Below are 16,275 nucleotides of genomic sequence, written 5' to 3' on the forward strand. Positions count from 1 at the left end.
GGAATATCCGTGCCATCTCCAAATTTAGCTTCAATAAATTGTTTAATTTCCTTTCATACTGTCCTAAAATATAAAAATGAATAGGGTTACCTAGATAAATCCTGACAAAGTTCAATTGATAATAACACTGGTATCCTTGCACTGAGTTCACATCAGAGTGTCTCAATTAAGAGGTTGCAGTCTTGTGTATAATATATTTCAGATTTTTTTAATGAAAAGAAACAATTAGAGTCACAGAGCGAACCAAAAGAACCACTATCATCAAGCTCACGGAATACGCCAGTAACACTGTCTACGACATCTACACCAGGTTCAAAAATAAGGAAAAGGACGAACACTGGCCCGGAGGAAGGGTTGGCTCGTGGCACCATCCAAAAGGCATTGGGGAGCTTGGTATGACCTTGTTGACTGAGAAACAGAAGGTGGTTAGGTAGGCCCACTGCAAGACTCTGCTCTCTAGACTCAAGACGTCCAACCCAAGTCACACCATTATTTTCTCAGATGAGAAAATATTCACTATTGAACGCAAAAGGAACTCTCAAAATGAGAGAAAGCTCTCCAAGGACAATGTCCCCTGTGTGTACAAGTCCTATAGCTCCAGCTCCATCATGTTCTTTGGCGGCATTACCTGTACAGGGAAGGTCATGCCACCATTATTCTTCAAGAAGGGAGAAAAGGTCAATTCTACGGTGTATGTGGAATGCTTGAGGTCCACTGGGCGTCTGTGGATACAAGAAAACGTCCTTGAGCCCTAAGTGTGGCAACAGGACTGTTCTCCCTGCCACACGTCCAGTCAAGATCAGTCAAGAGTTCATCAGGACCAACTTTTACTATTTCTGGTCCCCCGAACCCTGGCACTCCAACTATCCCAATCGCAATCCGCTGGAATACTTTTTCTAGGGAAAGTTTGAGAGGGACGTTTGCTCAAAGCACCACAACAGCGTGTACAGCCTGAAGGCAATCATTAATAAGGAGTGGGCGAAGATCTTGGCTGCAGATGTGTAGAATGCCTGCAAGAGCTTTAGGCCCAGGATCGAGAAAGTGATTGCCGCAACAATTATTCCTCCAATTAATATTGATGCTTTATTGCTTACATCTCTATCTAGTCTACAATTTTAGACAGACACTCTTGAATTTTGTCCAGATTTATCTTGGCAACCCTGTACATCATATTTACCAGGAGCCGCGATCATAGTAATTGAGTTGCATATGTGGTGTTTGACAGAAGAATTGGTTCCATTAGCACCGTTAAAATTTTGATGAGGTGCCAAAAAATTGAAAATACTTTAATACACATGGAACTGTATATGAAAAATCAAAATTTCCACTTGTAAGTAAAGAAAATACAACTGATTTGTTAAAATTCATAAGACCATATACTGGGACGGGGATCAAATTGTCGCCAAAATATTTTTCAACAAAAAACAACACAAAATATACATTTTTTAACTTTTTTATTGAAAATCAAAATTATGACGAGCATATAGGTATAAAGTAGCCATTCATTCGATATAATCACCGTTGGCATCAATAACAGCCTCAATACGGCATCTGAACCGGCCGCAGGTTCTTCTGACCATCTCATTGTCCATGTTGCCGAATACCTCCTTGATGGAATCCATCAGGCTGGCCTTGGTGCTATGGGGATGTCTGTTGGTATGTCTCTCGACATAGCCCCAGACATAATAGTCCAAAGGATTAAGGTCAGGAGAGTTAGGAGGCCACAAATCCTTGGTTACGACGTCATAACAGTTCTCGGTTAACCACTGCATGGAGATTTTGGACACATGGCAGGGTGCTGAGTCCTGTTGCCACACCCAGGGCCTGTCATGCCCTTCATGGACCTGGTAGGATCATCCTCAACCATCTTCTTCACCTTGTCGACAAAGTCGGTGTCCCTGACCTTCCTGTCAGTGCCCTCCTCCTTGGGTGCCCTCTTTATGGTGGCATCAACATCCCAGGTGTCCTCTAGCTTCTTACGGATACGTTGAATAGTCCGTAAATTCACTCCTAAGGTTGAAGCAATCGTTGAATTGGAGATTTCACCTCCATTATTAACCAATGCCATGACTACGGCGGACCTCAAAAGCTCCTTGTTCCACTTATAGCTCTTTATCTCTTCATATGATGACGGTATGATGCTAACTGAACTACGTATCGTCAGCTGACAAGAATAGCTTTCCTATTTGGTAACCGGTTTTTTATTTGATAATGTCGTCTTCAAGTTATTAAGGTTTAAAGTAGGCGACAATTTGATCCCCGCTCCCTGTAGTTGGGGGTTATTTTGGATATTAAATATCCGTTCTCACTTTTTAAAGACATCTCTATCTAAATGGAAATCAAACAGTACCTGTGTTAATATAAAATCAGTCGTGAAAAACCTATCTGTTGTAGATGATGCCGCAGAGAAGGGAGTGAAGCTAAGCAAGACCTATGTAGACACATAAAACAACATCAAAAACTATCAAACATATTACAAGTAGTCGATATTTGTCGTGGTCCCTTACGAAACCAGCAAAAAAATCAATCGGATAATATAAGATGACATTTAAATCTATGTGATTAAAACTTGTAATGAAAGAAAATAGAAATTATTCAGAATTGTTAAACAATATATGTATTCTTTATATTACAACATAAAATGAAAAAAAAAAAAATATCCGATATATTTAATCCAAATGTGCCAACATAAGATTTTGTCCAATGCGCACCAAATTTTGAAGAGTTGTTCAGAAGGTTAAGTCTCAAGTCCAGAACATAAGCCAATCACATGGGGCAGAGCGATCATCTAAATGTGAAGATATCTACACGAAAAAAAGTTTCTACATAGCCCAATCAAACAGAGAAATTTTAATCAAAAGTCATATACAAAACTAATGAATTCTGTATTATAAAAAGTCATATTTTCAAATATTTATTAAATTATAACATTTAGTTCATCAAACAATTTAATATTAATAACTATAAAAACTGGAGGATCAAAAGTTTTATAATGATAAAAAATTTATGTTTCATGTTATTTTATTAAAAAAGAAACTCTACAAGATTTAGTATCTCATCCATAGCCCTTATATCAAAAAGAACCTTTGATAAAATTTAATGCTCCTTATTTCCGTTCTTGGCTTCAAGCTTTGTAGAACCATCTATTGAATATAAGTTGTACTTTTTGAATAGACCATCTAAGAATGCTTTTACATGAACCTAAAAAGTAGGAAATTATATATGGACATTTTTTTTAAATATATGCCCTACTTTCACAAAAAAAAAAAAAAAAAAAAGTACAGGGTGGTCCAGATAAATTAGGAAAATCTTTAAGGTCTTATAAAGAACGAACTACCTATGGTAGATACATACATTTTCTATTATTTGAAAGTTACATAATGACATTCAATTATTTTAAATGATATCTACATTTCTTGGTAACCTCGACCACACAGCCCCGGAAGCTTTGGTAGGCCCAGGCGGGTACAAAGGGTACTGGTTCTAAGTTGGAATTTTTAATTTACATTCTCTGGATGAATAGAGTATCCCAAAGAAGAAATAACACCGTCCCACAAGTCCAAAAAAGTGTAAAATATCTTAGACATAAAATATCCTCACTTTTGGAGCCCGGATTTATGACCTTCAAACAGCCCGGAACTGAACCTATAAATGATTAAATGTCTTTCAATGTAGCTTTCAAATGATATAAAAATATGGTTATATTCGTTATAAGCCCTTAAATAACTTCGGAATTAATCTGAACTACCTTGTACTTTCTTTTAGATAAATAGTTTGAAAGATAATGGCATTATAGCTAAGTAGCAATTGGATAAAAATGAGGAAAAAGTCAGCCATGATATTAATCTTGAATTATTGATATTCAGGTACTTTCTAATTAATAAAAAAGAAATAGGATGCCTTCAAAAATTACTTTTACCTTTAATTAATGGCTGTTATCCAATATCTCAACGAAAGGTCGACAAATAATTGTCTGCATTATAGGATAAAAGTGTGATGTAAATATTTCCAAACTACAGTATCTTTTTATCTGGTCAAGAAAATGATCTTGCAACAATTGTCCCTGATCTCTTCTACTCTTGTTTTATAACGGTCCTTACCATACTGTATATAGATATGTAAATAAAAACTCAATCCCGGTGCATTTAATATAATAATTATATCAGTTAGCTGCCTTCTTATTTTAGAGGAATATTATAACTATCCGAGTGTTAAGATATAATTTACTAATTAACAATAGAATTTCAACAAAAATAATACCAAAAATATAGATGTGTGTTTGAGCTCTCTTAATTATTAATTTACCCCCCCCCCCCAAGCCACAATTATAGGTTCCAGGTGGCAACAGACGGTCTGGCACAAGCACAGAGATGTAGTTATCTGTCACGGCGTCCCATTGCTCTCTGACAGGGGATTTGAGGGGATCTGTGTTTGGATAACGGTCACTGCAGGCCTTGTCTCGAAATGCACCCAAAAGTTGTAGTCGAGGGAGTTGACATGAGGGCTGGTGAGGGGCTCAGATTTGCTCTTTTGTATTAAAACTAATTGTTTATGCTTGTATATATCGGAATATTAATTAATTTATTTATTATTGAATTTGTAAGTATTTAGATTTCAATGAACCACCACGTACTTTCTTTTTATCTGTTATTTCTTTCATACAATTGTTCAACTTTCAGCCAATAAGAGAAGTAAAAGATATTTATATGTAGTCAAAGAAGTGAGCACTCTAAAGTAGTACCCATTGTACTTATGAGTATGGATTGAAACAGAGGGTATGAAAGCCAGGAGGCTCAAGAGGTGCAAGGAAATCCTCACTTGGATCAAGGCAAATGGGTCAATTGGGAAAATTCTCTCAGACAGAAGATTTTCACAATTGATCAATTTGACAAAAACCAGAACGACCGCTGTGTTGCAGAAACAAAAGAAGAGGTCGAAAGGGTATACCACACCAAATATCCGGACCAAATAATGGTCATCGGCATTGGGGCCTCTGATGGGAAGAAGATGCATCCGTTCTTTTTCAAGGCTGGACAGATAATAGACCAGAAGGCAAACTATAAAGTGTTTAGGTACACCTTTTTGCCATGGCTGAAGACCAACTATCTGGAGGTTAACTACGTGTGGAGTGGGGCCGGGGCCTCATCTCACACGTCCGCCAAGTACCAAAAGTGATGTGCATATAACATGGTTAGATTCTGGTTCAACTACATATTGCCCCTTCCTCACCAGATTTGAGCCAAATGATTTTTTCTGTATAGAGCACATTGGAGAGGGAAACCTACAGATCCTCACACCCAAATATGAACTCACTGAAGTCCTCCATAGTGGCTGTATGAGACAGCTTGTCAGAGGAGTTTTTCCTTAACTCCTTCATGGCCTTCAGGCAACGTGTAAAGGCTGTGATTGATAATGAAGGTGGCCATATTTTTTGGAAAAAGTTTTGCAAAAATTTGCTTCATACTTTGTTAACATTCTTTCTTTTTTTTTTTTTTCCTATTATTGAAAATATAAAATCATTGATGTATTTCTAAATCCATCTCTCGAGTCCACGTTTTGTAGCCCTACCCCGTATTAAAAAATATGCTCATCCGTTTTATAAGACGTTAAAGAAGGAAAATGACGTCATAAATACAAATTTATGATATTGAGTGAGGGAGTAATGCAGATTTACAATTAAAATTTCATTATTATTTTACACACAGCGGGAGAAAAGTTTTATTTACATCACTAATTCTATACATAGACTGCGTGCACTCACTTTTTTTTTTTTTTGAGAAAAACCAAATGCATTTTTATTGTTAAAGTAAAATAGAAAAATTACCATTAGTTGGTCAAGAAAAAAGGGGAAATAAATAATGCATGTTCAATATATTGAATAATGCGCATGAACATGATTTAGAATCATCCTTACCTGAGCTGAAATTAGAAATAAGTTAAAAATGGCTATTGACAGTATGATGAAACCACTTGTGAAAAAAATGACGTAGGCTTCCTGCAAATTAAATAAAGATTTAGAACAAATATAAGTAGATATTTAATATAAACATATATGTCACAATACATCTACATATAATCTTGAAATATTTATGTTAATAAAGCAAAGTTTGTTTGTATGTATGTGCCTTTGTACTACGTATAGCCGTTTTTGAGTGTCGATACTTGAACTTAGAAATAACAATACAATCGAGCGTGGGTGTCATACTTTCAAAGAGAGGAATATAATAGAAAAGCACCTAAATCTGTATAGAGTTGTGTAAAAAAGTATGTAGAAATGAACGAATTCTCACAGGTGTTTAGGTCATCTCATTTTTTATACCAGTCTATAGAGGGATACAGTGTGAGAGATAAAATCGTGGACTTGACTTTAAATCAATCTGGATGACTCAAGGGTTCATAATTTAAAATTAAAAGTAAGGACTATTCCGGTTAATAAAAAATAATAACAAAATCTTTCAAAAATCAACAGTTGTCAGCTTTGAGGAGAAAAGGCAGAAGTTGTCTGATTTTATCCGCACATCTGTGAGTATCAAACAAATCTAGAAGGTCCAAAGGGCTCCTGGAGTTTTATTGACAAGCTTAAAAGTATGATGGCTTCGAGTCAGGCCCTTAAGAGGTTCCCGGGCATCGTTAGACGACAGAAATCGGGATCATGGAGGACACCGACATCACAAGAAGCCCGACCAAGTCGATGAGGCAGCGTGCCAAGGCTCTCAATGTCAGGGATTGTACTGTGAGGATGTACGTGAAGGATTTGGTAAATATATTACGAAATTATATACGACGAAATCGGCAACTGCTTTTAACAGCAACCAAGGCTAACAGGGTCAAGATAGGAGATAAGTTATTGAATTGGTCAAAGTATAATAGGTTAAGGGTCATCGGTTGAGTCCCCCTCGTCCCCAGACGTTTCCTCCCTCGACAATGTTATTTGGGGCATAGTTGAAACAGACCCTACACTACCTCTCATCGAAATTTGGATGACTTCAAGGTCTCCGTCGAGCAGGAGTGGGTGGCCATGTGCGAGGCCTTCACCAAGAAGTGACATTTTGCCTTCCGGTTAGAAGGTTTTCGGTATGTAATTATATGAATTATGTCATGCCTATCGTCATTATAAAATAACTTCTCATTGGCCTTAATCAAGTGAAAGAAGCTACTAAACTTAACATTAGACACAATGGAATTCACGTGCAATATATTCAATTATTGGTAAATTACGCTGAATAATTTATTTAAGTGATAAATCACGAACTGAAAATCTTGTGTATTTTTGGGATGTTAAAAAAAGAAACCGAAAATCAACATGGACACCCAGACAAGTTGAATAATTTTTTTTTTTTGGGGGGAGCAGCTTAGCTGTCATGACGTTTCATTAAATCAACTATGAAAAGGGGGAAGGATATAAACAAGGACATTGGATAGAATTACTCCGATGTTGACCCTCAATTATACTTTGAGTCCAACAAGGACTTAAAATTATAACTCTGCGACAAATTTACTGGGTAACTCTCCATCGTTTATGAGCATACACGAATATTCAATCAGGTTTTGAATATAACTGAATGTAGTAGGAAAAAAAAGTTCACTTCTCCACAGATAAATAATAATGACAGCATCTAAGGAAAAGAAAATTCCAAAGAAACGAGCCTGCTAAAAGATTCACACGATTTAAATCACTTGTTATGTCCACTAAATAGAATTTATCCAATATTTTTGAAGTAGGAATTTATGTCACCTCACAATTTTAACCCAATTAGAAACGGGAAAAAAATATTCTCCTTTTCTGCTAAGTACCCACCTATTTCCTTTGAGACCTTCAATGATAATTTATCGATAGTCCAAGATTAGAGAGTTAACGGACTCTTCAGCCTTCTTTGCATTTTTTTTTGTTCTTCTTGTCTTTTTATACTTAGAGACATGGGATAAAAATAAAATTGGTTTATTTTTGTTTCAACTGTCTTTTGTTTGTGTATTAAAACCTTTTAATTAAAAATAAAGGTGATAAAATCGTAATTAAATTGCACTATAAGTTCCTGGTAGCCACTCAGCATACCCATAAATGAAAGCCTTTTGTGTCAAATCAATACTATTTTTTTCCCCCAATTTATTTTTTTAGTCAAAAAGCGAAGAAAAAATTTTATGAGCTATTAAATCATAACTGGACATATTTTTGTAGAACGTTTATAATAACGAAGAGGAGGACAGAGGAAATATGAGCTTACATAGATAGTATTTATTAGACGTGACATTTTCGTACATTAAGTACTTCATTTAAATAGAATAATGTGTGTACTTTTAAAGAATAGATTCTTATCATCATCTTCAATAATTGTCCTTCTTTATCAAAACGCAAATGGGGACGTTTCTGGATGAGGGCTGGTCAGTGGCATAACAAAGATTGAGGAGTTGGGAATATATTAACCATACTTTTACAACTTTCCATGTTGTTTGTTAAAAGCATTTTTTTAATTGGACAATAACGAACGTAAAATGATAATTTCAAACTATGACAAAAAAAAATTTAACAACATTTTTTTTTTGATTAAAAATTCCTGCCTTTTCGACAAATTTGACAACAAGATTCGTTACCAAAACATTCTGAACTGTCTCTCATCAAGCTGCCTCAATAATCTGCCATGATATGTTAGTACCAACGACCTTGACACCGTTCTTCTATTTATTTTATGTCATGATGAAAATGATCCCCTTGAGGCTGGCTCAAATCCTCATGGTTTCCAGGAAAATTTTCCAAATGTCTCTGTAAATAGTGAAACTGGATCCTCCTTCTCCATCTATGATCTTGCAGTGGCTTTTCCACAGTATCTGCTTTCTTATTCCCTACAAAATACTTCCCCAAATTAAAAAATGCATTTCAAACTCTATCTTTTGTCTCATTCATTGATGAGATAAAATTAGTAGTGTTCTTATTTGAAATCCATCAAACATTCCAACCTTTTTCTTAACTATACAAAGACTTGGAAAAGTTGATTGTCAAAAGCTTTGACAAACTGCTTCATCAATCCAAACTTTATGTGCAAGGTAGGAAAGACGATGTTATTCTTATTCAATAAAGGATCATTGATAACATTCGCCAAAACAATAACGGGATTTATAACTGTTTTTTTAAAAAAGGATATAGATATTACTTTGGTATCAAAATTTGGTATTAATTCATTTAAATGAGTTCGTATTAAGCTCGTCAATTCGTATTCGAAGCAAACAAAAAAAGACATCAAAAACGTGGCTCGTGTATCTAAAATCCGAGTACTTAGTCGTAACTCGTTAAAAACTTGGGTTCCCCACTCTTTTTCATCGGAAACATATCATGTAAATCTTCTTAGACTTACTTCTTTTCGCTATGAAATTCAGAATTGATGATTTGCAAAATGTTAAATTTTTAGAGGTATCCTTACTATTGTGCAATGTGAAGTGACGATTTTTCTTCCTTTTAATTAATTTTAATATAATTTAATTACAATAATAATAATAAAAAAGGATATTCTGTGAACCCACCATGCAAATAATTAAGTATCTCATGGGAATCTTATTAATATATAATATAGAAAAATTTCCTGTGATTATTTTAGCAGGCCCGTTTTTTTTTTTTTTTTTTTAATTGGTAATCTGATGAATGAATTTTCTTTTCCTTAGTAGTTGTCATTATTAGTTGATTCCGAAGTAGTGAACATCCTTTCTTAAATAGATTCAATTCCTTGAGTTCCCGGCCTAGTGGGGGTCGACAGAAAGACAAATTTTACTTTAATACTATAGAAGATAATTACCCAAAAAATCTTGAGTATTAATCTCAAGATTTCATGAGCACACTCAAACGTAGTTACTCAATACTCAGATGTTCTCTCTCCAGGAATGAAGGAACAATGATAACAGCTTGAGACAAAAAAAATTGATGAGCCAGAGGGTACTTAAGTCTCTAGAACACTACGTGAATGACCCTCATCTACATGTACTCGATGCTACATACAGAATGAAAGATTTAAAAAATACTTTTTTTTTATACACAAGGGTATCATTTTTGATACCATTTTGACTTTGCCGTAAAATATTGACTCATCTTCGAACTATAGCCTTTCAACATAATTGTGTTTACTTAGAATGTATACACTACGTATAGACGAAGTTTAAGAGCCATATACTTATTAATGCTCCTTAAAACAGTTTATTACCCCCTAAACGGACTGTGGAATCATTTTTGTATCCATCGATTTTGGCTTGCTCAAACAATACTTAGACGTATGGTTGTATTATTCCTCATTTAGGACTGAAGACTGTAGTTCTGTCGAGCTCGGTCCAGTCCAGCTCCTCAGTTCTGGATGGGAGTTCTAAAACTGATAAAGTTCGTTCCTTTGATGACGTCACTCAACTTTAGCCCGAAGAATGGATTGGATCGAATAAATACATACTGATTGTCTAATCAGGATCCTCCCTTCAGTCTTTTTTTTTTAATAATCTTAAGGACCGATAACTAGGTTCTTCATTCCAGCTGCCCTAGCTATTTTTCACTCATAATTAGGATTGAATAATTTAAAAATGAAAATAATAAATAACTGTTCAAACGTATAATAATATATTCTAGCCACATACCTCCTACTATAAACTTAAGATGTTTTGTCTCTTGAAAGAGGTTACGATGAACAACTGAAAGGATACACTTAGTCACTACGTCATTTCAGCTGTTTTGGGTTGTAATTGTATTAGTCAGAACACATCCATTATTACTTTGTTCAGCAGCATAGTTTTTGTAGATAAAAAGAATAAATAGATTTGCTTAAAAGCAGGGGAATTCCTTTTTGATATCAAGGGACCGAAAAGGGAGGTAACCATCGTTCTAATGCTATATGGATAGTTTTGAAATTGTATGAAGAAAGGTTAAATGGAATGTTTGATGAAAGATTTGGTTCCGGTAGGTTATTTCAAGTAAAATAACATAATGAATTATTTATTTCCTTTAGTATATCTTTATTTAGTTTATATTTGGTTAAATTTTCGTTAGGGCCCACATCTTTTGTAAAAGCACATATTAATGAAGCACAGTTTGTCTGTATGAATAAATAACATTCATTTTTGATCAAAAGAAATAAGAATTTAGTCATATTAATTAAATCAAACAGGCATTTGCATGTAGTATCGAACATATATACAGGGTGCATTCTTTATAGTTCTCCCTGATGTATATTATTTACACATTTTTGATCTAAAAAATAACTATTTAGTCATATTGATGAAATATTGCAGGCATTCTGGATGTAGCGTTGAGTGCTTGTAGATAAGGCTCAGACGGGTAGCGTTCTAGAGACTGACGCACTTCTTAGCTCATCAGTCATAAAGAATGTATATATATATTTATTTTTTTTCAAACTGTTATTATTGTCCCTTCATTCCTGAGGAGAGAAAAACGGCGAGTGATGCTGAAGATTTCTTTGGTAGTTATTTGCGATATTATGAAAGCAAAATTTGTCTTTTTATTAATGCCAGATACTATTACTAATATAATATAAATTGAGGATAAAATTAATCTATAAAAAAAAGAAGGAGGGAAAAAAAAACATATTTTAATGATAATTTTAAGAGACTATTTCCATTTGTTTATACTGTCAAAAAAATAGAATGAAAAAAATATTAGTAAAAAGATTTTTGGCATTCATTCCAAAAAAAAGTTAAAAGCTATTCCTTTGTTTATTCTCATCTATTCAACAAAAAAAAACCTTTTCATGGATTTGATATTTAGTCATTTGCATGTAGATGACGTTCTTCATAAATTTACAAAGAATTAAAAAAAAACATAATTAAAAACCTCTTCTTTAAAATAACCAACGAGGAATATGGAAATTACTTCAAAGAGAAATTCCTTTCTCAACGGACAAAAGAGGCTCATTTTTTTTTCTTTTATAGAGGAATGGATTTAAATTTGTTGACTCATTTGTCAAAGAACTTCATACTTGATCTATGGATGCAAGGTATTCACGGTATGATAGTGGTATACACGGTATGAGATTCACGAAGGTAGATCGCTCTTATATATTAAAATACCCTGTATGGCGGTATTGACATCATCATCATCATTTAAATCTTCGATGACATCATTGAAGAGCAGAAATTATTCGTAAGGAGTCTTTATGGATGTACTAAGGCAGGGATTCTCAAAACAGCCGGCCTGCGGGCCCAGTTCAGCCTGTGAGTGCATTTCATACGGCCCGTGAAAATGATTGAATAAAAATAATAAATGCAAATAAAAATATATTTTAAATAAGGTATAATTAACCCAAAATTATGTTATTATCACTAGACTGAGATGCGCTACCCAATATTTCCGGAGGAGGTGAATCATTGTCCATGAATTGTATCAACAGATTGTCCATTATTTTTAATGGATTTTCCTTGCAATTGGAGGAAAATCAACATTTTCGACAGTTGGGGTTCCACAGCTTGTGTATCTTACCATCATAATTAACAGAACAGAATCGACGAAACCAAAATTACCCAATTATATTTTCAGGCCGCCTGTTGAGCATTTTCGCCTTTATTGAAAAACATTGAAAATTATGGGGTATTTTCTCATAGCTGGAGTCCATCATTGACGTGCGCTCAAACAATCACAAAACTATTTAGTACAAAATCTTATCTTTCTAACGCCATCTAGCGTAAACTGATTGCACTTTCTCAACGCAAGATACACATTACTCAAGGCATCTATTAGAAAAATAATTGATTTATTTGTACTGCATATGCTATCTAAAAATATTTGCTCATGTTGACATCATTTACTGTCCCAATAAAATTAAAGCCAATGATTCATTAGTGTGTTCCCCAAGATGTTCTCTTTGCCTTAGTTCGGCTAACACCCAATAAACTTTTGAGAACCTTTGTACTAGGGTTCTCTTCTGAGATTTCTTGATGTATTTACACAGCCAATAAACTTCCAATAAAAAAATAATCTCATTTAGCTATTTCATAATACTAGTAACCATTATGTAATCCGTGCAATGAAAAGTTGACTACATGATATTGATGATTCACTTGAGATATCAACGATTTATATAAAAGCGCTAAATATATATATACATCGGCAAAACAAGGATATCCAACGAAGCACTTTTAACAAGACAACAAATGAATAAATAATTATAACTTTACCTTCAAACATGAATCTTTCAAGACTAGATTAAAATTTATTTTCTTTTCAAAAATTTAAATAAATTTCCCAGTACTTAATATTTAACTATTGGTTTCCCAAAGTCTTTCTGAAAGCCAATTTCCCAGAAAATAAGAAACCTAATATCTACTATCCAATAAATAATTACTGGTAAGTTTTAAAAAACAATGGAGAGTAAAAAGATTATACATATATTATATACCAAAGTAAAAAATATCCTGTTTTTTGGAATTTTGAATCAAGTTGAACATTTCTACTTCATTCTGATGTACTTTTACAAAAAAAAACACTTTGTTTTTGTATTTTAGTCCCCTTAAAATATTCAATAATATATATGTGTGGTGATAATATAAAAGCAAGTTGGGATTTTTTGATGAAACAGAGAAAACCGCATCTTAAGTTTTTTACTTCAATGAAGAACCGAAGAGTACAATATTCTCTTTTCGGACTCTCTGTAAAGGAAAAAAAGGTTCCCTCTTGAGAGAATCCTATTATTTTTATTTTTAGAAGGATCACTCCAAGTGAAATAAAGAAGATCAGGGATAGTTTGTAATCAAACAACTCAATCGTGGACATGTTATTTTTAGAAGACGTTCTCTAAATATGTCATTCTTATTGGTTCTTGAGAGATCCTTTTTAAAAGTTATACTATCGTTTTTTTTTTTTTTATTGATAATTAAATATATAAACAAGTGTCTACAGATATCTATAATATTAAACCACTGAAAAGCTATCCAACAAGTTATTAATATTATCGATATGACGTCTCAGTATCTTTTATGATAAGTGTTACCAAATAGCAGATTTTTATCAGGTTTACTCAACCTTTAAATCTGCAGCTTATAAGCACTTTATCACTTTTTTAAATTAATATAAATTATAGTTCTCATATCAACAGATATGTTTATCATACTCGGTCAATATTGAGAAAAAGTATCCCAGCTTGCTATTATGTTATCACCACACATATATATTTAGACTATTACTGCAGTAAAAAATATCCTGCTTTAGGAATTTGAGATCTAGTAGAACATCTTCAACTTCATTTTGTAGCTATTTGGCATAAAACCACTATGGTTTACAATTTTAGTCCCTTAAAAATATTCGATAATAAATACCACAATATATTAATACTGTTACCACTGTAAAAAAAAAAAAAAAAAACCGTGTAAGGAATTTTGGATCATTCAGCACTTATTTGACATAAAAACACTATGCCTTGCCATTTTAGTCTCTTTAAACTTATATTAGTTCCTTGGGGTGTTTATCAATTCCAAAAGACTGAAATCTTTTTATAAAATCTTAAGTGTGTCATTATTTTCCTTCACTATATCAATATATCATATATACTTCTGATACTACATTGAATCAAGAGTTATTTCTATATTCTGGAAATAATTATTGAGGTTTCAAAGAAAGGTCTTATTGTGCATTTACTGAACGTTGAATAATAAAAAGGAGAATGTTTTACTCTGTAAAGGACACGTTTTGATTTATTATAACTTATAAATCATCCACAGTCTACCAAACTACTATTTTGAATTACGTATTCAAAAAGTATTCCATTTGTTTACTGATGCTTACAGTATCATAAGTAACAACTAGAAAATTATTGTTTAATATTGTCAAAATATCCATTTTAATTTAGGGATGGCACAATAGCCAAGGAAAGAATTTATAATAGTGTAAAATATTCATAATATTATAAACAGTTTTCTATTTTGTTTGTAATTTCTTCATTTACAATATTAATCAAGTATTTACGAGGATGTGATAATGAATGATTATATTTAAGGTGCATGTTTTTTGATTCACTATTGTTTTAATTTGCATATCGTCTCTTTCTTTTGTTTCTCAATGGTCTTACATATATATTCTAAATCATTAGTATTCTTTTTTATCATTATTAGGGATGCGAATATTACTTAATTGAAGTGTGTGTTAACTTTTTTTAAAAGGTATATGTTAGTAAGAGCAAAATATGAACGCTTCTATTATTTATGCCTCTCAAATTCAGCTGCTCAAAATGTCATTGTGGTAAATGATGGTGCAAATTTCCCATACACAGAATCCAACTCATCTTTGATTGACATAAGCGTAATGCCTTTCAAAAACACAATAATTAATTGAAACACTTAAACGACAGTTACGTAAAAACTATCAGCCCAAAATGGCTGAAACCTTGGTGAGTAACTGTCAAACGATGCTAGATAGATGTGACTAGCTTTTATTTATGAGTTCTTCACGTTGAGGTAAAAAACTTTTCACACTGCCCTTGTATTTGTTAAATTTTAAGTGAATAGAATTTAATTATAACACCCTTGGAGTAGATGTGCCTTGCAAACACCCCCAAATGACTGCTAAAAAATTAAGTCATAACTAACTAAATTGATGCATATATTGTTTACATAAAATGTTCCATCTATAATATCATTCATTAAGAAAATGAAATATTTTCACTGAGCACTAATATTTAGTTATTCTTAAATCAATATTTGCACATTATTCTAGAAAGAGAGATGATTTATTTTGTTATTTTGTATACGCTTTATTCTTGTGCTAAAACAAACTTTATTATTTGTTTTTGAGTACTACCCTTCAGACAAACGTTTTATCATACAAATGAGTCAAATTTCTGTATTCATGCATATATAATTCATTTGTTGATAAAAAAGATTTAACAAACAAATTATCCCTGATCACAAATCAATTTTTTTGCCCTTCGATTGAAATGATGTGTCTGTGAATCCGATATTACTACTTTTGTGGTCCACAGATGTTTAATCGAATTTTTTATTCCAAATTCCAAATCTTGCTGAATTGTTGTTAAAATTATTTTAAAATTTGGATTTACTTCTTCAGTTATGTCTTACATTTATACAAGTATTTTTAGCATTTTAATTCATATTGACATTTCCCAAATATATGAAACAGTTAAAATTACTGATACAAACTTAAAATGATGAAATTATAATGAGTGTTGAACTGTTAATCATGATATTGAATAGATTTATTTTTGGGGTTACTGTATTACTCAGTTCACTAACTGCATTATGAAAATATGTTTACGATTGTAGGGGTAAGCAATCGAGCTTTGTTGATGA

General features: G+C 33.0%; 1 protein-coding gene across 1 annotated transcript in view; it reads right to left on the minus strand.

Moving 5' to 3' along the window:
- Positions 1-3,062: 3,062 nt before the first annotated feature.
- Positions 3,063-16,275, minus strand: part of LOC121123217 (TWiK family of potassium channels protein 7) — a 53,568-nt gene continuing 40,355 nt past the window's right edge. Inside the window, exon 5 of the mRNA XM_040718348.2 lies at positions 3,063-3,201. The gene's annotated coding sequence lies outside the window, so the exon portion shown is untranslated. The remainder of the gene's footprint in view (positions 3,202-16,275) is intronic.

The sequence above is a fragment of the Lepeophtheirus salmonis genome, chromosome 8, assembly GCF_016086655.4.
Source record: "Lepeophtheirus salmonis chromosome 8, UVic_Lsal_1.4, whole genome shotgun sequence".
In the NCBI taxonomy this organism is placed as follows: Eukaryota; Metazoa; Arthropoda; class Copepoda; order Siphonostomatoida; family Caligidae; genus Lepeophtheirus; species Lepeophtheirus salmonis.